General features: G+C 45.3%; 1 long non-coding RNA gene across 1 annotated transcript; it reads left to right on the top strand.

The window, feature by feature from the left end:
• The first annotated feature begins 15,960 nt into the window (after window positions 1-15,960).
• LOC133555637 (uncharacterized) lies at window positions 15,961-21,669 on the top strand. The gene is made up of 2 exons (XR_009807342.1): window positions 15,961-16,089; window positions 21,102-21,669. It is a non-coding gene; the product is annotated as an uncharacterized LOC133555637 (long non-coding RNA).
• Window positions 21,670-25,163: the final 3,494 nt, after the last annotated feature.

The raw sequence follows: 25,163 nt of genomic DNA, 5'->3' as shown, positions 1-25,163 counted from the left end.
GCCATAGAGTCGAGCGTTTTGATTGTAGCGTCATGGTTTTGGACTGCACGAGTGCTGCCGGCACTAGGGGAGCTGCGGTTTATCGAGAAAAGATGAATTCCAACACAAGTAAGAAGCAAAATAATTGTTACTTGCCCCCACAGTCAAATGTTGTGGTAGTGGTGTCACTGTCTGGAGCTGCATGAGTCCTGGAAACACTAGAAGAGCTGTGGTTCATTGAGAAAACTGTGAAATCTAACACAAGTGAGTAGCAAGATAAATTAACTTGCCCTTACAGTCGAGCATGGTGGTGGTAGGGTCATGTTTTTGGACTGCATGAGTGCTGCCGGCACCAGGGGAGCTGCGGTTCATTGAGCAAACCATGAAATCTAACACAAGTGAGCAGCAATATAACTGTGTTAAGAGCCATAGAGTTGAGCGTTTTGGTGGTAGCGTCATGGTTTTGGACTGCATGAGTGCTGGGGAACTGCGGTTCATTGAGGGAAAAAAAATCCAACACAATTAAGAAGCAAGATAATTGTTACTTGCCCCTACAGTCAAACATTGTGGTCGTAGCATCACTTTCTGGAGCTGCATGAGTCCTTGCGGCACTAGGGGAGCTGCGGTTTATCAAGCAAACCGTGAAATCTAACACAAGTGAGTAGCAAGATAAAAGTGTATTGGCCTTACAGTTGAGCATTGTGGTGGTGGAATCATGTTTTTGGACTGCATGAGTGCTGCCGGCACCAGGAGTGCTGCGATTCATTGAGCAAACCGTGAAATCTAACACAAGTGAGTAGTAAAATAAAAGTGTATTGGCCTTTCAGTCGAGCATGATGGTGGTAGCGTCATGTTTTCTGGCTGCATGAGTGCTGCCGGCACTAAGGGAGCTGCGGTTCATTGAGCAAACCATGAAATCTAACAAAAGTGAGTAGTAAAATAAAAGTGTATTGGCCTTTCAGTCGAGCATGGTGGTGGTAGCGTCTTGTTTTCTGGCTGCATGAGTGCTGCCGGCACTAGGGGAGCTGCGGTTCATTGAGAAAACCATGAAATCTAACGCAAGTGAGCCGCAATATGACTGTATTAAGAGCCCTAGAGTCAAGCATTTTGGTGGTAGCATCATGGTTTTGAACTGCACGAGTGCTGCTGGTACTAAGGGAGCTGCGGTTCATCATGGAAAAGATGAATTCCAACAAAAGTAAGACGCAAGATAATTTTTACTAGCCTCTACAGTCGAACATTGTGGTAGTGGCGTCACTGTCTGGAGCCGCATGAGTCCTGGCAACACTAGAAGAGCTGTGGTTCATTGAGAAAACGGTGAAATCTAATACAAGTGAGTAGCAAGATAAATTAACTTGCCCTTACAATCGAGCGTTGTGGTGGTAGAATCATGTTTTTGGACTGCATGAGTGCTGCCGGCACCAGGGGAGCTGAGGTTCATTGAGTAAATCGTGAAATCTAACACAAGTGAGCAGCAATATAACTGTGTTAAGAGCCCTAGAGTCAAGCATTTTCATGGTAGCATCATGGTTTTGGACTGCATGAGTGCTGCCGGCACTAAGGGAGCTGCGGTTCATCGAGGAAAAGATACATTCCAACACAAGTAAGAAGCAAGATAATTTTTACCTGCCCCAACAGTCAAATATTGTGGTAGTGGTGTCACTGTCTGGAGCTGCATGAGTCCTGGCAACACTAGGAGAGCTGTGGTTCATTGAGAAAACTGTGAAATCTAACACAAGTGAGCAGCAAGATCAATTAACTTGCCCTTACAGTCGAGCGTTGTGGTGGTAGCGTCATGTTTTTTGGACTGCATGAGTGCTGCCGGCACTAGGGGAGCTGCGGTTCATTGAGCAAACCATGAAATCTAACACAAGTGAGCAGCAATATAACTGTGTTAAGAGCCCTAGAGTTGAGCATTTTGGTGGTAGCATCATGGTTTTGGACTGCACGAGTGCTGCTGGCACTAGGGGAGCTGAGGTTCATCGAGGAAAAGATACATTCCAACACAAGTAAGAAGCAAGATAATTTTTACCTGCCCCAACAGTCAAATATTGTGGTAGTGGCGTCACTGTCTGGAGCTGCATGAGTCCTGTCAGCACTAGAAAAGCTGCGGTTCATTGAGTAAACTGTGAAATTTAACACAAGTGAGTAGCAAGATAAAAGTGTATTGGCCTTACAGTCGAGCATTGTGGTGGTAGGGTCATGTTTTTGGACTGCATGAGTGCTGCCGGCACCAGGAAGCTGCGGTTCATTGAGCAAACCATGAAATCTAACACACGTGAGCAGCAATATAACTGTGTTAAGAGCCCTAAAGTCGAGCTTTTGGTGGTAGCGTCATATTTTTCGACTGCATGAGTGCTGCCGGCACTAGGGGAGCTGCGGTTCATCGAGGAAAAGATACATTCCAACACAAGTAAGAAGCAAGATAATTTTTACCTGCCCCAACAGTCAAATATTGTGGTAGTGGCGTCACTGTCTGGAGCTGCATGAGTCCTGGCAACACTAGGAGAGCTGTGGTTCATTGAGAAAACTGTGAAATCTAACACAAGTGAGTAGCAAGATAAATTAACTTGCCCTTACAATCGAGCATGGTGGTGGTAGGGTCATGTTTTTTGGACTGCATGAGTGCTGCCGGCACCAGGGGAGCTGCGGTTCATTGAGCAAACCGTGAAATCTAACACAAGTGAGCAGCAATATAACTGTGTTAAGAGCCATAGAGTCGAGCGTTTTGGTGGTAGCATCATGGTTTTGGACTGCATGAGTGCTGGGGAACTGCGGTTCATTGAGGGAAAAAAAATCCAACACAATTAAGAAAGCAAGATAATTGTTGCTTGCCCGAACAGTCGAACATTGTGGTCGTAGCGTCACTTTCTGGAGCTGCATGAGTCCTGGCGGCAGTAGGGGAGCTGCGGTTCATCGAGCAAACCGTGAAATCTAACACAAGTGAGTAGCAAGATAAAAGTGTATTGCCCTTACAGTCGAGCATTGTAGTGGTAGTGTCTTGTTTTTGGACTGCATGAGTGCTGCCAACACCAGGTGAGCTGCGGTTCACTGAGCAAACAATGAAATCTAACACAAGTGGGTAGCAAGATGATTGTCACAGGAAGGTAACGGTGTTTGTTTACAGTCAAGTATCGCCGTGGTGGTGTTGTGGCCTGTGGCTGCACGAGAGCTGCCTGCAATGTGGAGATGCGGTTCACTTAGGGGACATGTCTCACAGTGTCCAAATTTGCGCTCCCTATCATGCTGAAAACATGTCATGCTGCTCAGTTTCCCAAGGGAGGCCATCAAGCACTGCTCCACAATATCACAAGCTAGTAGTCATGCTTCCCCTCGATGAACCGCGGCTCCCCCAGTGCCAGTAGCACCAGTGCCTCCATGGAAATCCCCCCTTCTACCTCCAAGAACTACTCACCCCTAAATCCTCTACACGACACCTCCGCTCCGGACAGGCTAATCTCCTCCAACCTTAGAGGACAAAAGCTACGAACTATGGGAGACAGGTCACAGTCTGTGGAACGCGCTCCCTGACCACCTGATTGCACCACAGACTGTGAAGGCTTTTTAAAAAGGCTAAAAAACACTCTTTAAAAATAAAATAAAAAAAGCCTATTTATATATGTGTCCATACTAGTTCTAGCTATTTGGCTGGTGTAGTTTTTATTTATTATTATTTTTTTTTAATACACTGTAACACTTACACTTAACACTTATAAATACAATCTATTATTATTAATAGCACTCATGCAACCCCACACTGTGACACTTCCACCGGCATGGTTGATCGATTCCGTACTTTTACGCTGAGCAACATGGGAGCCCCAAAAAAAATGTGTGGTTGAGGACCCCCTTAGATGTTCCCAGTTCAGTCAGAGTTCATTTCATCCAAAAAAGGCTTCCATCCACCCCAAGATTGTTTTGGTACTGTGTTTGTTTGTCTCTTTGTGTTTGGACTTCTTTTCTGTTTGAAGACTTTCTTTTTTTTTTTTCGCCCTATTATCCAAAAAAAGCCTTCACGATAAATGCACCCGGCCTTTCTTCTTGGCCGCCGGCTATTTCTGAGAAGAAGGAAGGCGTTGCCGTATAATAAATACAGAGCCGACACTTGGAAGGTAAAAACTCTTGGACTGCAAGTAGTTGGTCGTCTAAAGTTCAATGAAAAATCTGACAAAACCCACTCTTGGTCCAAGTACATATTGTTCATATTGCTCTAATGCATTAGGTAATATCCTTTACATTAGTGGTACTGAAGTAGTTTTATTTGGTACATGGTGAAAGGATGAGTGTGACCAGTAGATGGCAGCCACACATAAGAGATATGTGTAGACTGAAAGTTAAAGTTAAAGTACCAATGATCGTCACATAAACACCCGGTGTGGCGAAATTATTCTCTGCATTTGACTCATCACCCTTGATCACCGCCTGGGAGGTGAGGGGAGCAGTGAGCAGCAGCGGTGGCCACGCCCGGAAATAATTTTTGGTGATTTAACCCCCAATTCCAACTTTTGATGCTGAGTGTCAACCAGGGAGGTAATGGGTCCCATTTTTATAGTCTTTGGTATGACTCGGCCGGGGTTTGAACTCACAACCTACCGATCTTCTGGGCGGACAGTCTAACCACAAGACCACTGAGTAGGATATGACTCAAGTAAACAACACCAAAGTTGTATTTTAGAATCAGAATCCAAATCCGAAATACTTTAGTAATCCCCAAGGGGAAATTAAAAATGTATTCAGCCCAATCCCATTAAAGAACAGACAAAAAAAAACAGGGAGACAGAACAGGATCGCTGCCAACTTCCGGTGAAAAGGTGAAAAAAAGGTCAACACTGGGAAGGGGTGGTGGGGTGGAAAAAAAAAATCAGTCTAAGCCTGGACCACTGGAGAGAGGGTCCAGACTGAGGCAAAGGGGAAAACCTCATAGCCATAGCACACATAAACATATGTGAAAGAGGGAAACAGACACTTTTACACACAACCACAAAAGTAAAAGTAAAACAACAACAAAAAAGGTGCAACATATAGAACATTAAACATGGCGCTCAAAAATCTTTATCAAAATGTTTTAGAAGGACTTTGGTAAGCTATGAAGCCGCACCGCTTGATGTGCTTCAACATGGGAGTATTATTATGGTGTGTGTATAAGGTAAGACATATTATCTGGCATTTTGTTTCGCAATATTACGCAAAAACAACTCTTCTTAGCCTCTGGCACCTGCTGATCTGTATTTGGGATCTGCATAAGTCCTAAAAATTTGCGCGCATCCGGCACTGTAGTCCGTGTCGACTTTGTAGTCGATAAACTTCTTCTTTTTATCCATCTTCTTGTTATGGGACATTCATCCTCCAATGTTGCCACTTCTAATATAAAGTAGTGTAAAGTCCCTACTTATATCTGTCAGTAAACTCGCCATGAAAGCGCTAAAACATACCGGTGTAGTGAGTTTACATTATACACCCAAGGAACTTCAGTTATTAGAGAGTTCCGGTCGGACGATTTTTCACGGGACACATTGTTGGGGAAATGATGCTCTGTTATTGATTGAAGTAAAGTTTGAATGTCATTAAAACAGTTAGCTCTATTTTTTGACACTCCTTCCACTCCCGTCCTTGCACGCTACACCGTTACAAAAAATATGACGGGCAAGAAGACGCTGTCGGAGGTGAACCGCGTAAATAAGACCAGAACCGGAAGCAACTGACAAAAAGCTGTGTAAAACATCATCCATGCAACATTTTGACCAAAGAACCACCATTACATGTTATGTAGACCACAAGGAAGACTTTTCCACTTAGACAAAATAATTATAATATGCTTCCTTTAATGCGCCTTATAATGCGGTGCGCCTTATATATGAAAACGATCAAAAATAGACCATTCATTGGCAGTGCGCCTCATAATCCGGTGTGCCCTATCGTCCGGAAAATACGATTGTGGAGGGGGGCGTGGCCTGAGGGCCTGCCGCGGAACGGGGTGTGAAAGGAACAGCCGCTAAGACAAGGAAGACTTCTCAATTTAGAAAAAATAATTATAATATGCTACCTTTAATGCGTCTTATAATCCGGTGCGCCTTATATAAGAAAACGATCAAAAATAAACCATTCATTGGCAGTGCGCCTCATAATCCGGTGTGCCCTATGGTCCGGAAATTACGATTGTGGAGGGGGGGTGTGGCCTGAGGGCCTGCCGCTGAACGGGGTGTGAAAGGACCGGCCTCGAAGACAGCGACCGGTTGAGTGGATGGCCCAGGTGGGCCTTGTTGGATTAGATAGTACTTTATTAATTCCGTCAGGGGAGTTCCTTCAGGAAAATTACAATTTTCAGCACAATCCCATTCAAGATCAGACAAACATTACAGGGAGACAGAACAGGATCGCTGACGGGTCTGCCGGCTTCCAGCGCCCCTTACAAAAAAGATGAGATACAGGTAAACAAGGTGGGGGGAAAGGGATGAAAAAAATAGAATATTAAAATAAAATAAATTGATTACTTTTACTTGAGTCATATTACTCTAAAGTAACGGTACTCTTACTAAAGTTCAATGTTTGGCTACTCCTCCGACTTGTGCATTTATTTATGCGTACAGTCGGCTCCAAAAAAGTCGGGTCTGGAGTACATTTACTCCTGCTACTACCTACCTCCTCCCGAATTCATAAGTCTCAAGGTTGGCAAGTATAGTCCTTGCACACCCCGTTCCGCTGCAGGCTCGCAGGCCACGCCTCTCTCCACACACCTATTTTTACCCATTAATTGATTACTTTTACTTGAGTCATATTACTCTAAAGTAACGGTACTCTTACTAAAGTTCAATGTTTGGCTACTCCTCCGACTTGTGCACTTATTTACGAGTACAGTCGGCTCCAAAAAAGTCGGGTCTGGAGTACATTTACTCCTGCTACTACCTACCTCCTCCCGAATTCGTAGGTGTCAAGGTTGGCAAGTATGTGAAAGGACCGGCCTCGAAGACAGCGACCGCTTGAGTGGATGGCCCAGGTGGGCCTTGTTAGATTAGATAGTACTTTATTAATTCCGTCAGGGGAGTTCCTTCAGGAAAATTACAATTTTCAGCACAATCCCATTCAAGATCAGACAAACATTACAGGGAGACAGAACAGGATCGCTGACGGGTCTGCCGGCTTCCAGCGCCCCTTACAAAAAAGATGAGATACAGGGAAACAGGGTGGGGGGAAAGGGAGAAAAAAATAGAAGATTAAAATAAAATAAAAAAAAATCGGTCTTAGCCTGGGCCCTGAAGAGAGGGTGCAGACTGAGGCCAAGGGAAAAAAACAACTCATAGCCTCTTCCATGTTTGTAAGAGGGAAACATCAAACATCAAAGAACACAGAGGACATTAAAGACATTAAAGCAGCAGATACAAGCAGACACTTCTACATACAGCTATGAATAAAAAGTAAAAGAAACATATCCACTGTGGTGGCCTCTGCGGTGTGTTCCACGCCATCGTCCGCTGGGGTGGAGGGAGCATGGCCAGAGACAGGAGCAGACCCAACAAAGCAACCAAGACAGCCGACTCCACTCTCGGCCAGTGTCCAGTCCGCATGGATGAGCGAGGATACGTCCAAGGTGACTGAGGTGTCCGACACCTGCTCACCCAGTCAAAACACCACGAAGCCTCTCCGTCCCAGCGCTCAGTGCTAGCTCCGCAGCCCTGTCCCCTCATCCGCATCTCCTCCAATCCCTCCAAATCGACTCCGGTGTGGCAGACACCCAGCAGCTGGTCTCCATGGCCAAAAGGCAGATCCAGAAGTCCACAAACAAAAGCACCACAGAGGTCACGAAAGTGCCACCCCTTGTCACAAAGTCCCAAAGGGTCCCGGATCAAAAGACAAAAAAATATAATAACACATGAAAACAAGAGGGAAACACAAAAAGGATGACACAAGAGCACAGAGCTCCTGCCAACAGCAGCAACTACAGCAGCGCCATCTTGGGAACCAAAATAAATAAATAAATAAAAATTGTTATCTAATCATGTGCTTTGTGGACTTGGAGAAGGCATTCGACCGTGTCCCTCGGGAAGTCCTGTAGGGAGTGCTCAGAGAGTATGGGGTATCGGACTGTCTTATTGTGGCGGTCCGCTTCCTGTACGATCAGTGCCAGAGCTTGGTCCGCATTGCCGGCAGTAAGTCGGACACATTTCCAGTGAGGGTTGGACTCCGCCAAGGCTGTCCTTTGTCACCGATTCTGTTCATAACTTTTATGGACAGAATTTCTAGGCGCAGTCAAGGCGTTGAGGGGTTCCGGTTTGGTAACCGCGGGATTAGGTCTCTGCTTTTTGCAGATGATGTGGTCCTGATGGCTTCATCTGGCCGGGATCTTCAGCTCTCACTGGACCGGTTCGCAGCCGAGTGTGAAGCGATTGGGATGAGAATCAGCAACTCCATGTCCGAGTCCATGGTTCTAGCCCAGAAAATGGTGGAGTGCCATCTCCGGGTTGGGGAGAAGACCCTGCCCCAAGTGGAGGAGTTCAAGTACCTAGGAGTCTTGTTCACGAGTTGGGGAAGAGTGGATCGTGAGATCGACAGGCGGATCGGTGCGGCGTCTTCAGTAATGCGAACGTTGTATCGATCCGTTGTGGTGAAGAAGGAGCTGAGCCGGAGGGCAAAGCTCTCAATTTACCGGTCGATCTACGTTCCCATCCTCACCTATGGTCATGAGCTTTGGGTCATGACCGAAAGGATAAGATCACGGGTACAAGCGGCCAAAATTAGTTTCCTCCGCCGTGTGGCGGGTCTCTCCCTTAGAGATAGGGTGAGAAGCTCTGCCATCCGGGAGGAACTCAAAGTAAAGCCGCTGCTCCTTCACATGGAGAGGAGCCAGATGAGGTGGTTCGGGCATCTGGTCAGGATGCCACCCGAACGCCTCCCGAGGGAGGTGTTTAGGGCACGTCCAACCGGTAGGAGGCCACGGGGAAGACCCAGAACACGTTGGGAAGACTATGTCTCCCGGCTGGCCTGGGAACGCCTCGGGATCCCCCGGGAAGAGCTAGACGAAGTGGCTGGGGAGAGGGAAGTCTGGGCTTCCCTGCTTAGGCTGCTGCCCCCGCGACCCGACCTCGGATAAGCGGAAGATGATGGATGGATGGATGTTATCTAATCACCCGTCGCCTTTATTAGCAGCAGCCGGGACGAGACACGGGGGTTGGAACGCCTAAATTAGACTGCTGGAAACCAATTACAGATAAACAAAAAAGACTGTATTCAAACAGGGGTCATGGGGGATCTTTCGGACTCAGGAGAACCCTCACGGCAAAGAGACTCGTTACATTATGTGGAAAATGTCCTACTCTACTGCCATTATTACAAATGAATAGGAATTAAAGTAGAAAGAGTGCAATGCTGTCCCTTCAATAGATTGTGGGGACTGAGCCGCGTCGTGTTGAACATGTTACAAGGAAATAACTCACCAGGTGGTTGACCTGTTACAATAAATCCCCCTGATGTCGGAGCAGACAGGGGTCCTGTGGTAAGATTTATCCGGCGGCATGTTGTTGTTGTTTTTTTTGTATCCACATATCCCAGAAGGGAGGCAAAGCTACACGTGTGTTCTGCAGGCTTAAGGAGACCCGCGAGGCCATTTAAGTGTTCAAAATCCCTCTTCTAAATGATCCCAACATCTGCAAGGAAGCTTACCAAAACAGTCTACAGTCGCGATCAAAAGTTTACATACACATAAAGAACATCACGTAAGGTAAGGTCAGGTAGGTAAGTCTTTATTGTTATTGTGAAGGGAAGTGAATTATATTTATATAGCGCTTTTCTCTAGTGACTCAAAGCGCTTTACATAGTGGAAGCCAATATCTAAGTTATATTTAAACCAGTGTGGGGGGCACTGGGAGCAGGTGGGTAAAGTGTCTTGCCCAAGGACACAACGGCAGTGACAGTGAGGGGGTCCGGTCCGATGACCATGGATGAAGTACTGGCTGTCCAGAGTCGAGACCCAGGATGGACCGCTCGTCGGGACCCAGGATGGACCGCTCGCCTGTATCGGTTGGGGACATCTCTACGCTGCTGGTCCGCTTGAGATGGTTTCCTGTGGACGGGACTCTCGCTGCTGTCTTGGATCCGCTTGAACTGAACTCTCGCGGCTGTGTTGGAGCCACTATGGATTGAACTTTCACAGTATCATGTTAGACCCGCTCGACATCCATTGATTTCGGTCCCCTAGAGAGGGCGGGGTTGCCCACATCTGAGGTCCTCTCCAAGGTTTCTCATAGTCAGCATTGTCACTGGCGTCCCACTGGATGTGAATTCTCTCTGCCCACTGGGTGTGAGTTTTCCTTGCCCTTTTGTGGGTTCTTCCGAGGATGTTGATAGACCTCCTTTTTAGACCAGTTGATCTGCCGCTTCTTTTCTTTCTCCTATGTCCCCCGCTCCCTTGTGGAGGGGGTCCGGTCCGATGACCATGGATGAAGTACTGGCTGTCCAGAGTCGAGACCCAGGATGGACCGCTCGTCGGGACCCAGGATGGACCGCTCGCCTGTATCGGTTGGGGACATCTCTACGCTGCTGGTCCGCTTGAGATGGTTTCCTGTGGACGGGACTCTCGCTGCTGTCTTGGATCCGCTTTGAACTGAACTCTCGCGGCTGTGTTGGAGCCACTATGGATTGAACTTTCACAGTATCATGTTAGAACCGCTCGACATCCATTGCTTTCGGTCCCCTAGAGAGGGGGGTGGTTGCCCACATCTGAGGTCCTCTCCAAGGTTTCTCATAGTCAGCATTGTCACTGGCGTCCCACTGGATGTGAATTCTCCCTGCCCACTTGGTGTGAGTTTTCCTTGCCCTTTTGTGGGTTCTTCCGAGGATGTTGTAGTCGTAATGATTTGTGCAATCCTTTGAGACATTTGTGATTTGGGGCTATATAAATAAACATTGATTGATTGATTGATTGATTGACTAGGATGACGGAAGCGGGAATCGAACCTGCAACCCTCAAGTTGCTGGCACGGCCGCTCTACCAACCAACCGAGCTATGCCGCCCCTAATAGCCAATCACGGCACCCACCTGTTCCCAATTAGCCCGTTCACCAAACGAGTCTTTGAACGGGCATCCCTCAACTTTCTCACTCTTTTTTGCCACTTGTGCCAACGTTCTTGAAACGCGTCGCGGGCATCAGATTCCAAATCAGCTAATATTTGCAATAAAATAAACCATTTTGAACGTGAAATATCTCGTCTTTGCAGTCAATTCGATTGAATTTAAGTCGCATTCCCTTTTTAATCAACAGTTACACAACGTGACAACTTCACGGCTTTTGGGGTTATGTAAATAGTCGTGAAAAAAAAAAAAAAGAACTTGCTATAAATGAGGAGAAGGTGTGTCCAGAATCTAGGACTGCACTGTAGGTCAATCGTCACTAGAAAAATAACCCACATGACACATTTTGTTATTGCAACAAGTACAATCAATATTTTGTTTACAGTACAAAACCGTTCAAGATTAGACAAACAAATAACAAATAGTGAGCAGCAGGGGTATCAAACTCAAATAGAGTGGGCCAAAATGTTCAACTGAACAAAGCCACGGGCCAAGCTTGAACAAATTAACCTTTTAATAGGGACCTGCGGGGTTTGGTGATAGCAGGGGGGGGGGCGTCCCGGAAGAGTTAGTGCTGCAAGGGCTTCTGGGTATTTCTTCTGTTGCGTTACGGCGCGGGTGTTCTCCCGAAATGTGTTCGTCATTATTACTTGGTGTGGGTTCACAGTGTGGCGCTTATTTGTAACAGTGTTGGCATTGTTAATACGGCCACCCTCAGTGTGCCCTGTATGGCTGTTGACCAAGTATGCCTTGCATTCACTCTTGTGTGTCATAAAGCCGCATATATAATGTGACGGGGCCGGCGGAGGAAAAGCAGACGTGACCACAGGTTGCAGAGAACGCTAAAGGCACGCCCCCAATATTGTCGTCCGCGTGGAAATTGGGAGAAATCCGGGAGAGTGGTTGCCCCGGGAGATTTTCGGGAGGGGTACTGAACTTCGGGAGTCTCCTGGGGAAATTGGGAGGGTTTACAAGTATGAGTATTAGCGGTGAATGAGGTGTTAGAGCGAAACCGCCGCTGTATAACACCGGCGGGCCAGCTCTAATGTTAATTTGACATTGCCTCAAGGGCCAAATGAAATTACAGGGAGGGCCAAATTTGGCCCGCGGGCCAGAGTTTGACACCCATGGTGTACAGCAGGGGTGCCCACACTTTTTCTGCAGGCGAGCTACTTTTCAATTGACCAACTCGAGGGGATCTACCTCATTTATATTTATCTATTTATGAAAGAGACATTTTTGTAAACAAGTTAAATGTGTTTAATGATAATACAAGCATGTGTAACACATATAGATGTCTTTCTTTCACGAAGACAAGAATATAAGTTGGTGTATTACCTGATTCTGATGACTCGCATTGATTGGAATCAGACAGTAATGATGATAACGCCCACATTTTCAAATGGAGGAGAAAAAAAGTTGTCCTTTCTGTACAATACCACATGAAAGTGGTTGGTTTTTGGCATCTAATTCATCCAGCTTCCATACACTTTACAAGAAAAACATTGGCGGCAAATTCCGTAGCTTGCTTGATTGACATTCACGACACCCGAGGGTCTTGTGAGATGACGCTGGCTGCTGCCAGTTCATTATTATGAAAATATGACCGAGAGGAAGGCGAGAAACACTTTTTATTTCAACAGACTTTCGCGCCGTACCTTCCGTCAAAACTCTAAAGGCCGACTGCACATTTCCTATCTTCACAATAAAAGCCCTGCTTCATGCTGCCTGCGCTAACAAAATAAGAGTCTCGGAAAGCTGGCGTGCACAAGTGATGTGCACGCCAGCTTTCTGAGGGATCGCTTGTGCACGCCAGTTTTCCGAGACTCTGTATTTAGTTAGCGCAGGCAGCATGAAGCAGGGCTTTTATTGTGAAGATAGGAAATGTGCAGTCGGCCTTTAGAGTTTTGACGGAAGGTACGGCGCGAGAGTCTGTTGAAATAAAAAGTGTTTCTCGCCTTCCTCTCGGTCATATTTTCATAATAATGATCTTGCAGCAGCCAGCGTCATCTCACAAGACCCTCCGGTACCGTGAATGTCATTTAAGTGACGTCTTGGTGAAGATTGATGATCACTAATTTTTAGGTCTATTTTTTTTAAAAGCCTGGCTGGAGATCGACTGACACACCCCCCGCGGTCGACTGGTAGCTCGCGATCGACGTAATGGGCACCCCTGGTGTACAGGGTTACAGAACAGGAACGCTGATGGCTCGCCACGAGGCGCCCCGTAAAAGATGGGAAAAGGTCAAATGCTGGGGAAGAAGATGAGTAAAAAATACAATCTGGACTGGGCTCCTAAAGGGAGCCAAGTCTGGAGTGGGAAAAAAAACCTCCGTGCAATGCACACATAAACAAGTTACAAACCCCATTTCCATATGAGTTGGGAAACTGTTAGATGTAAATATAAACAGAATACAATGATTTGCAAATCATTTTCAACCCATATTCAGTTGAATATGCTACAAAGACAACATATTTGATGTTCAAACTGATAAACATTTTTTTTTTTCAAATAAACATTAACTTTAGAATTTGATGCCAGCAACACAGGACAAAGAAGTTGGGAAAGGTGGCAATATGTACTGATAAAATAAAGAATGCTCATCAAACACTTATATGGAACATCCCACAGGTGTGCAGGCGAATTGGGAACAGGTGGGTCCCATGATTGGGTATAAAAACAGCTTCCATGAAATGCTAAGTAACCCACAAACAAGGATGGAGTGAGGGTCACCAATTTGTAAGCAAATTGTCCAACAGTTTTAGAAGTTACAACAGTGTGGCTTCGTAAAAAAAAAAGAGTCCTGGCCCGCCTGCAGTCCAGACCTGTCTCCCATAGAAAATGTGTGGTGCATTATGAAGCGTAAAATACGACAGCGGAAAGACTGTTGAACGACTGAAGCTGTACATAAAACAAGAATGGGAAAGAATTCCACTTTCAAAACTTCAACAATTAGTTTCCTCAGTTCCCAAACGTGTATTCAATCAATGTTTACTTATATAGCCCTAAATCACTAGTGTCTCAAAGGGCTGCACAAACCACCACGACATCCTCGGTAGGCCCACATAAGGGCAAGGAAAACTCACACCCAGTGGGACATCGGTGACAATAATGACCCAGTGGGACGTCGGTGACAATAATGACTATGAGAACCTTAGAGAGGAGGAAAGCAATGGATGTCGAGCGGGTCTAACATGATACTGTGAAAGATCAATCCACAATGGATCCAACACAGTCGCGAGAGTCCAGTCCAAAGCGGATCCAACACAGCAGCGAGAGTCCCGTTCACAGCGGAGCCAGCAGGAAACCATCCCAAGCGGAGGCGGATCAGCAGCGCAGAGATGTCCCCAGCCGATACACAGGCAAGCAGTACATGGCCACCGGATCGGACCGGACCCCCTCCACAGGGGAGAGTGGGACATAGAAGAAAAAGAAAAGAAACAGCAGATCAACTGGTCTAAAAAGGGAGTCTATTTAAAGGCTAGAGTATACAAATGAGTTTTAAGGTGAGACTTAAATGCTTCTATTGAGTGTTGTTAAAAGAAAAGGTGATGTAACACAGTGGTGAACATGCCCTTTCCCAACTACTTTGGCACGTGTTGTGATGACTCTTGTTCAGCATGGTTTTCCCGTGGATGCGTCGAAGCAGAACACAGCAAAGGTAAGATATTATGTATTTATTAAATAATAAAAAGGCTAGGAACAAAAACACTGGTGTAAAGAGAAGCCAAACAAATGACGCTAGTGTGAGAACTAGGAAATACGGAATGAGAAACTAAGATGGCACAAAGGCACACAAAAACAGAAAAACAATTCCTTAGCATGAGAGCTGGAAATAAACAAATGGCTTAGCGTGAAAGCTAGCGAGAATATACATACGAAGATGAAGGTCTAGAGTCGTCACTGTTGCGCCTGGGCAAATTAGGATCCGTGAATGAGTGAACAGAAGGGCTGGCTTATAAAGGAGGGTGATAACAAGAAACAGGTGTGCAGTGACCGTGATTAGCAAGTGGACTGAGGAGTAACCATAGCGATGGACAAAACGGGAAATAAACGGGTCAGTGTGAAGATCCGAGTAACGGATCGCAACAGTGTTGTGGCCATGAAATTCTAAGTTAATTATTATTTGCAAAAAAATATATATGTTTATGTGTTTGAACATCAAATATGTTGTCTTTGTAGCATATTCAACTGAATATGGGTTGAAAAGGATTTGCAAATCACTGTATTCCGTTCATATTTACATCAAACACAATTTCCCAACTCATATGGAAACAGGGTTTGCTTGGTGTTCCTGGAATTAAAAGCCTAACCTTTACTCCTCCAAAAACATTGCTGGGTATTGTGGCCAAACAGCTCAATTTTTTTCTTCATCTGACAGCAGGATTTGCTCACATTTTCAGTAGACCCCTAATAAATTCATAAAAGAGCCAAACTTCATGAATGTTCTTCTTTTTGTGACGGTGACAGTCGCTTCCTGTCGTGTGGGTTCCCAGGACCACCAAGGAAGGACATTTTGCACAAGGAAAGAAGATTGAGTTGTTCCTTTGTGTCCTTTTTGAGTCCCACTGGCTCTTTCAAGTTTGGGCACGGCTGCAAAAAAAACCTGAAGAACTTGACAGTTGATAACCGGTTGCGTCTTCGGAGTCCACACAAGAGCTGTCTTCCTTCCTCTTAGCAGCATGTCAAAAAGGGGTGACTGACTGACTGAAGCTCAAACATTTTAAGAATGTGTTCTGGGCAGGTGAACAGGTGAACTCAATCAAGCCAATCTGGTGGAAGCAGGTGGAGATGTTCCGCCCTCAGCTCTCACTGTTGCCCCTTCAGGCCTGGAGTGTGCTCTGCAAATCGGTGGTGATTTTTCTGCTCTGTCTTTTGACTTGACAAGCAGGTTTGACTCTGGTTTATTTTTCAATAAACAGGCTTTAGCGCGGGTCGGATCGGTTTGCAGCTGCTCCTTTCCGCCGATCGCTCACCGTCAGGCTTGGACTGTGGATGTTTTTGCTTCCTCGAAGCAAGGATGATGTGGGACGAGTCAGGCATGAATGTAAGTACATGATATTTATTAACTAAACAAACAAACTACAAAAAGGCAAACCAAGGACGCGCTCTGTGGCGGATAATAATCTAGACTAAACTTAAAACAAAACAGCACAATGGCATGACTTCATACAAATGAACAAACGATACTATCATCAATCAATCAATCAATGTTTATTTATATAGCCCCAAATCACAAATGTCTCAAAGGACTGCACAAATCATTACGACTACAACATCCTCGGAAGAACCCACAAAAGGGCAAGGAAAACTCACACCCAGTGGGCAGGGAGAATTCACATCCAGTGGGACGCCAGTGACAATGCTGACTATGAGAAACCTTGGAGAGGACCTCAGATGTGGGCAACCCCCCCCCCCCCTCTAGGGGACCGAAAGCAATGGATGTCGAGCGGGTCTAACATGATACTGTGAAAGTTCAATCCATAGTGGCTCCAACACAGCCGCGAGAGTTCAGTTCAAAGCGGATCCAAGACAGCAGCGAGAGTCCCGTCCAAAGGAAACCATCTCAAGCGGAGGCGGATCAGCAGCGTAGAGATGTCCCCAACCGATACACAGGCAAGCGGTCCATCCTGGGTCCCGACGAGCGGCCCATCCTGGGTCTCGACTCTGGACAGCCAGTACTTCATCCATGGTCATCGGACCGGACCCCCTCCACAAGGGAGGGGGGGACATAGGAGAAAAAAGAAAAGAAGCGGCAGATCAACTGGTCTAAAAAGGGAGTCTATTTAAAGGCTAGAGTATACAGATGAGTTTTAAGGTGAGACTTAAATGCTTCTACTGAGGTAGCATCTCGAACTGTTACCGGGAGGGCATTCCAGAGTACTGGAGTCCGAACGGAAAACGCTCTATAGCCCGCAGACTTTTTTTGGGCTCTAGGAATCACTAATAAGCCGGAGTCTTTTGAACGCAGATTTCTTGCCGGGACATATGGTACAATACAATCGGCAAGATAGGCTGGAGCTAGACCGTGTAGTATTTTATACGTAAGTAGTAAAACCTTAAAGTCACATCTTAAGTGCACAGGAAGCCAGTGCAGGTGAGCCAGTACAGGTATATATGTATGTATATATGTATATAAAGGTATATACAGTACAGGCGTAATGTGATCAAACTTTCTTGTTCTTGTCAAAAGTCTAGCAGCCGCATTTTGTACCAACTGTAATCTTTTAATGCTAGACATGGGGAGACCCGAAAATAATACGCTACAGTAATCGAGGCGAGACGTAACAAACGCATGGATAATGATCTCGGCGTCTTTAGTGGACAAAATGGAGCGAATTTTAGCGATATTACGGAGATGAAAGAAGGCCGTTTTAGTAACGCTTTTAATGTGTGACTCAAAGGAGAGAGTTGGGTCGAAGATAATACCCAGATTCTTTACCGTGTCGCCTTGTTTAATTGTTTGGTTGTCAAATGTTAGAGTTAGATAGTAGATTAGATTAGATAGTACTTTATTTATTCCGTCAGGAGAGTTCCTTCAGGAAAATTAAAATTTTCAGCACAATCCCATTCAAGTTTAGACAAACATTACAGGGAGACAGAACAGGATCGCTGACGGGTCTGCCGGCTTCCAGCGCCCCTTACAAAAACGATGAGATAAAGGTAAACAAGGGGGGGGGAATAGAAAATTAAAATAAAATTTAAACAATCGGTCTTTGCCTGGGCCCTGGAGAGGAGGTGCAGACTGAGGCCAAGGGAAAAAAACAAATAAATAAAAAAAATAAAAAAAAATCATAACCATGGTACACATCCCTCTTTCATGTGTGTAAGAGGGAAACATCAAACATCAAAGAACACAGAGGACATTAAAGACATTAAAGCAGCAGATAGCAAGCACATTAAAGCAGAGTTGTATTATTAAATAGAGGTCGGTGTCTAGCAGGACCGATAATCAGCATTTCCGTTTTTTTGGCATTAAGCTGCAAAAAATTAGCGGACATCCATTGTTTAATTTCATTAAGACACGCCTCCAGCTGACTACAATCCGGCGTGTTGGTCAGCTTTAGGGGCATGTAGAGTTGGGTGTCATCAGCATAGCAGTGAAAGCTAACACCGTATTTGCGTACAAATGTATGTCAACTTTTGATCGGAACTGTAGAGGGAGGAGAAATTCCGGGTGTTGTCGCATTTGACCGTGGATCAGCGTCCGGGCGACGATTCAATTCCACTCGAGTCGGGTTCCAAAAAAGTGCCGAAAGGCCTCTCACCGGCATCTCCACATCCTCAACAGGTTTATCGTCGCACGCTCTATGGCGAGGGGATTTACTCCGTATTAGCCGGCATATGCTGGAATGTTCCGCTCGGAAGCAATATTACCTCAATCCTCTGCGGTGCGTTCAAACGGCGATAAAGAGGCAAGACGTGTGCGAGCGCCCCTGACCGTTATGTCCTCATATGTAATGGCCAGCAGCCGTAGAGAGACAATTAATTGAATAAATCAAAAGGCGAACCTTATATATTTATAAGCATCTAATAACGCTGTTAGTCTTGTTTGACGTCGCCTTTATTGGCGGCGTAGATCTTTAGCGAAGGGAAAATCACATTAAAAGCACACCGAGAATACCACGATTTTGTAATTTAGAGAGGCTTCCTGGAGGTGCGTCGCACAAACAACACGCTAAACCAGCGTTTCTCAAAGTGTGGGGCGGGCCCCACCTGTGGGGAATAGAGACATGACAGGTGAGGGAATTTCACTTAAAAACAATTTTTTTATTATTATATTCTTGCGGCGGCAATGACCAAGAAGTACGCGGAGTTGGAATATAATTACAACACTTTATGTACATATTTATATCATATTTACATGTTTATATAATATGTAACTACAAGCTCCATTCACAGACAGAGTCCCATTGCTTTTGTGAGCGGTCGAGCGAGTCAAAAGCCGAAATTTTTTTACATTTTTTATTCGTGGCGGCCGTAGTTCTTTTGTGGCGAAATCATCAAAACGATCAGAGAATCTGGAGAAATCACTGCACTTGAGCGATGATATTACGGACCTTTGATCCCTCAGGCGGTACTGCGTCAAAAACCGACATCGGTGTGTAAAGGATATCACCACATGGGCTCAGGAACATTTCATAAAACCACTGTCAGTGACAACAGTTGGTCGCTACATCTGTAAGTGCAAGTTAAAACTCTGCTATGCAAAGCGAAACCCATTTATCAACAACACCCAGGAACGGCGCCGGCTTCGCTGGGCCTGAGCTCATCTAAGATGGACTGATGCAAAGTGGAAAAGTGTTCTGTGGTCTGACGAGTCTACATTTCAAATTATATTTGGAAACTATGGACGTGGTGTCCCCCGGAACAAATAGGAAAATAACCATCCGGATTATTGTAGGCGCAAAGTTGAAAAGCCAGCATCTGTGATGGTATGGGGGTGTATTAGTGCCCAAGGCATGGGTAACTTACACATCTGTGAGGGCACTAAAAGGCCCATACAGGTTTTGGAGCAATATATTTTGTCATCCAAGCAACGTTATCATGGACGCCCCTGCTTATTTCAGCAAGACAAGTGTTAGAACAGCGTGGCTTCGTAGTAAAAGAGTTCGAGTACTATTCTGGCCCGCCTGCAGTCCAGACCTGTCTCCCAACGAAAATGTAACAATAGACAAAACTAATAAACTATAGAATGGTGTGTGTCAAAAACCCAAGAGTGTGTATGGTGTAAGACTAATAATAATAATAATGATAATGGATTTGATTTATATCGCGCTTTTCAATTGTTAGATACTCAAATCACTCACAGAGAAGTGGGAACCCATCATTCATTCACACCTGGTGGTGGTAAGCTACATCTGTAGCCACAGCTGCCCTGGGGTAGACTGACGGAAGCGTGGCTGCCATTCTGCGCCAAAGGCCCCTCCGACCACCACCTATCTTTCATTCATCATTCATTCACTAGTGTGAGCGGCACCGGTGGGCTAGGGTAAAGTGTCCTGCCCAAGGACACAACGGCAGCGATTTGGATGTCAATAGGTGAGAAGCGAACCTGCAACCCTCAGGTTTCTGGCACGGCCGCTCTACCCACTACGCCATGCCGCCCCAAGACTAGGTGAAGTATTTAATTGGAGCGTTTTACCATAAGTGTTGGAAACGCGTTGCTGTCAGACAAGGGCGAGGCAAGCAGGATTGTTCGGGGGCGGAAGCGAGGCGTCAGAGTCCAGGGGCGAGCGAGGAGTCGAGGAACGAGGGAGTCTGTCGAAAATCCAGGGCAACGGAAGGAAAACACTGCTGAAACACGGGAAATGACAAAGGAAACATCAAGCTACGGAGAGGAAACAAAAATAGCGCATCAAGCTTCGCTTACGGTTCACCATCTGAGAACTAAGTTCCTGCGAGGATCCCTGGGTCCAACTGGTCTTTTAAGCAGCTTGCCCTCATCAATTCCAGGTGTGTCAGATGTAGATTGCTGCCGGCTGCGGCGGAGAGTGAGCGAGGTCCGCCTGATGAGCGCGGGGGCGTGTCCGAGCGTGCTGGCAGCTGAGAGAGCGCATGTGGGCGTGGCCCGCGGTGCGCTCGTCATGAGGCACCGATGAGGACGCATTGGAATGCGCTCAAGTTAGACTTTTTCTAATCTATGCAAGGACAAAACTTCTTGTCTGAGGGGTGGCCTCAGCCACAGATGTTATCTTTGTTTTAGCCCGCTAACAGCCAAGGACTTCAAGGACCTCAACGAAGACAAGATGACAACACGCAGGCGAAGCAGAGACTTCAAGGACCTCAACGAAGATAAGATGACAACACGCATATGAAGCCCATTCCATCACGTACTGTGCATCCTGGACCCGATTTGCATAATATATGTGACCACTCCTCTTAGAGGCGGCCTCAGTGATGTTGACGTTGGAACTCTGAATAAAAAGAGGGACGAGGGAGCTGAACCTTAGAGCGTAGGGCGAGACTGGGACTAAGTGTTCAGCGCCATGTGTTCTCCTCATGAGCTAAATTGAACTCTGTCTCTGCATGATTCTTTGCTTCTTGTCTGATTAATAGATGTCATCGGTGTTTGAACCTGACACCACGCCAAGTTCCTTCACGCCATGTCCGGTCCAGTTCACTCGGGAAAACAATCCACGCAGTAAAATGCATCAAAGTCCACATCTTGACGGAAGAAGATGGAAGAGATGGTTGGATTATCAAGTTCTCCATAACGGGTCGAGAGAAAATTCTGTCTTCCGTCGGGGGGTCATGACAGGAAATAACCGAGAAGGACGTCCAGGTCCGGGGGAAAAGCCGCTTTACTGCAAGTCACGACATGTTCTGTATGCAATCAGAGTTACGTAAGAGACACAAATGAATTAATTAGGCACAATAACATGTCATTTGCATTCACTTGAGTGTGGAAGTGGGCGAGAGGCTTTGTGGGAATGTAACCCCGCCCCATGCATCCTGGACCTGCTTTGCATAGTATATGTGACCACTCCTTTTAGAGGCGGCCTCAGTGATGTTGACGATGGAACTCTGAATAAAAAGAGGGACGAGGGAGCTGAACCTTAGAGCGTAGGGCGAGACTGGGACTAAGTGTTCAGCGCCATGTGTTCTCCTCATGAGCTAAATTGAACTCTGTCTCTGCATGACTCTTTGCTTCTTGTCTGATTAATAGATGTCATCGGTGTTTGAACCTGACACCACGCCAAGCTCCTTCACGCCATGTCCGGTCCAGTTCACTCGGGAAAACAATCCACGCAGTAAACTGCATCAAAGTCCACGTCTTGACGGAAGAAGACGGATGAGATGTTTGGATTATCAAGTTCTCCATAGCGGGTCGAGAGAAAATTCTGTCTTCCGTCGGGGGGTCATGACAGGAAATAACCGAGATGGACGTCCAGGTCCGGGGGAAAAGCCGCTTTACTGCGAGTCACGACATGTTCTGTATGCAATCAGAGTTACGTAAGAGACACAAATGAATTAATTAGGCACAATAACATGTCATTTGCATTCACTTGAGTGTGGAAGTGGGCGAGAGGCTTTGTGGGAATGCAACCCCGCCCCATGCATCCTGGACCTGCTTTGCATGATATATGTGACCACTCCTTTTAGAGGCGGCCTCAGTGATGTTGACGTTGGAACTCTGAATAAAAAGAGGGACGAGGGAGCTGAACCTTAGAGCGTAGGGCGAGACTGTGACTAAGTGTTCAGCGCCATGTGTTCTCCTCATGAGCTAAATTGAACTCTGTCTCTTCATGATTCTTTGCGTCTTGTCTGACTAATAGATGTCATCGGTGTTTGAACCTGCCACCACGCCAAGTTCCTTCACGGCGGTTCAGTTCACTTGGGAAAACAATCCACGCAGTAAACTGCATCAAAGTCCACGTCTTGACGGAAGAAGATGGATGAGATGTTTGGATTATCAAGTTCTCCATAAGTGGTCGAGAGAAAATTCTGTCTTCCGTCGGGGGGTCATGACAGGAAATAACCGAGATGGACGTCCAGGTCCGGGGGAAAAGCCGCTTTACTGCGAGTCACGACATGTTCTGTATGCAATCAGAGTTACGTAAGAGACACAAATGAATTAATTAGGCACAATAACATGTCATTTGCATTCACTTGAGTGTGGAAGTGGGCGAGAGGCTTTGTGGGAATGCAACCCCGCCCCATGCATCCTGGACCTGCTTTGCATAGTATATGTGACCACTCCTTTTAGAGGCGGCCTCAGTGATGTTGACGTTGGAACTCTGAATAAAAAGAGGGACGAGGGAGCTGAACCTTAGAGCATAGGGCGAGACTGTGACTAAGTGTTCAGCGCCATGCGTTCTCCTCATGAGCTAAATTGAACTCTGTCTCTGCATGATTCTTTGCTTCTTGTCTGATTAATAGATGTCATCGGTGTTTGAACCTGACACCACGCCAAGTTCCTTCACGCCATGTCCGGTCCAGTTCACTCGGGAAAACAATCCACGCAGTAAAATGCATCAAAGTCCACGTCTTGACGGAAGAAGACGGATGAGATGTTTGGATTATCAAGTTCTCCATAGCGGGTCGAGAGAAAATTCTGTCTTCCGTCGGGGGGTCATGACAGGAAATAACCGAGAAGGACGTCCAGGTCTGGGGGAAAAGCCGCTTTACTGCGAGTCACGACATGTTCTGTATGCAATCAGAGTTACGTAAGAGACACAAATTAATTAATTAGGCACAATAACATGTCATTTGCATTCACTTGAGTGTGGAAGTGGGCGAGCGGCTTTGTGGGAATGCAACCCCGCCCCAAGCATCCTGGACCTGCTTTGCATAGTATATGTGACCACTCCTTTTAGAGGCGGCCTCAGTGATGTTGACGTTGGAACTCTGAATAAAAAGAGGGACGAGGGAGCTGAACCTTAGAGCGTAGGGCGAGACTGTGACTAAGTGTTCAGCGCCATGTGTTCTCCTCATGAGCTAAATTGAACTCTGTCTCTGCATGATTTTTTGCGTCTTGTCTGACTAATAGATGTCATCGGTGTTTGAACCTGACACCACGCCAAGTTCCTTCACGCCGGTCCAGTTCACTTGGGAAAACAATCCACGCAGTAAACTGCATCAAAGTCCACGTCTTGACGGAAGAAGACGGATGATATGTTTGGATTATCAAGTTCTCCATAAGGGGTCGAGAGAAAATTCTGTCTTCGGTCGGGGGGGTCATGACAGGAAATAACCGAGATGGACGTCCAGGTCCGGGGGAAAAGCCGCTTTACTGCGAGTCACGACATGTTCTGTATGCAATCAGAGTTACGTAAGAGACACAAATGAATTAATTAGGCACAATAACATGTCATTTGCATTCACTTGAGTGTGGAAGTGGGCGAGAGGCTTTGTGGGAATGCAACCCCGCCCCATGATACCTTCACCCAAGCCTGAAAGATGCTTCATCAACCCCCCAATGGGAAACGCTTCCTCTGCTGTTAACCCACTTAATCTCAGCTCCCCAAACACCCCCACCCTTGTGATGTCAGAATCAGCAAAAGCGAAGCAAGATGGAGGGAAGGCGTCTCCCCTCCCAGGACATTTGGATATGTGCTCCTTCATGCTCTCAGGCATGTGAAGACAGGGGTGAATATTGGAATGTTAATGTATGGCGGCCCATGTGAAGCGCTGCATAAAAGAAATCATGAGCTGGGAGGACATCAGCAGAGCAGGCAGAGCTGAGAATGGAAAAAAAAATACATACAATAAAAAAAAGAAACAAAGCTCGGCGGCTTTGGAACGCTTCTGGCCTGGAGGGATGAGAGTGGCTGGGCCGCAGGTGCACAAGAAGGCTGCTGTTAGGTCAGTCAGTGTGTTAAACATCGATCGAAAAGAGAAGCAGTGACCTGTTGGACCCCGAAGATTCTCTCCTCCGTCTGGAGATTAACCGTGATCCCGTCATGGCGACAATGAATTTGGAATTTTTAACAATTTTATGGCCGCTTAGCAACAGACAGAAGGGTAAACAGCAGAAATGTGGTAGTTTTTCCTTCATTATTTTGTATTATTTTTATTTGTGTTCATTAAATATATATATATATATATATATATGTATGTATGTATGTATGTATGTATGTATGTATGTATATATATATATATATATATATATATATATATATATATGTATGTATGTATGTATGTATGTATGTATATATATATATATATATATATATATATATATATATATACATATAATGACTTTTATTTCTGTCAAATAAGGCCATATATATATATATTTTTTTTTTTGGAATATATATTTTTTATATGCATACATATACAGTATATGTAAATACATATTTATATACATGTATATATATATTTATATATATATACATATATATGTATATAAATATATATATATAACCTTTATATATATATATATATACATATATATATATTTATGTATATAACTTTGTATTATATATATACAAATATATATATATATTTTTTTATATATATATTTTTTATATGCATACATATTATATGTATATATATATGTATATACATAGATATTTTTTTTTATATATGTACATATAAATGTATAAAAATATATATATATAACTTTTTTTATTATATATATATACATATTTATATATATAACTTTGTATTATATAT

Source organism: Nerophis ophidion, linkage group LG07 (genome assembly GCF_033978795.1).
Source record: "Nerophis ophidion isolate RoL-2023_Sa linkage group LG07, RoL_Noph_v1.0, whole genome shotgun sequence".
NCBI classification, from domain to species: domain Eukaryota; kingdom Metazoa; phylum Chordata; class Actinopteri; order Syngnathiformes; family Syngnathidae; genus Nerophis; species Nerophis ophidion.
This window is presented reverse-complemented; position numbering and strand designations above follow the sequence as displayed.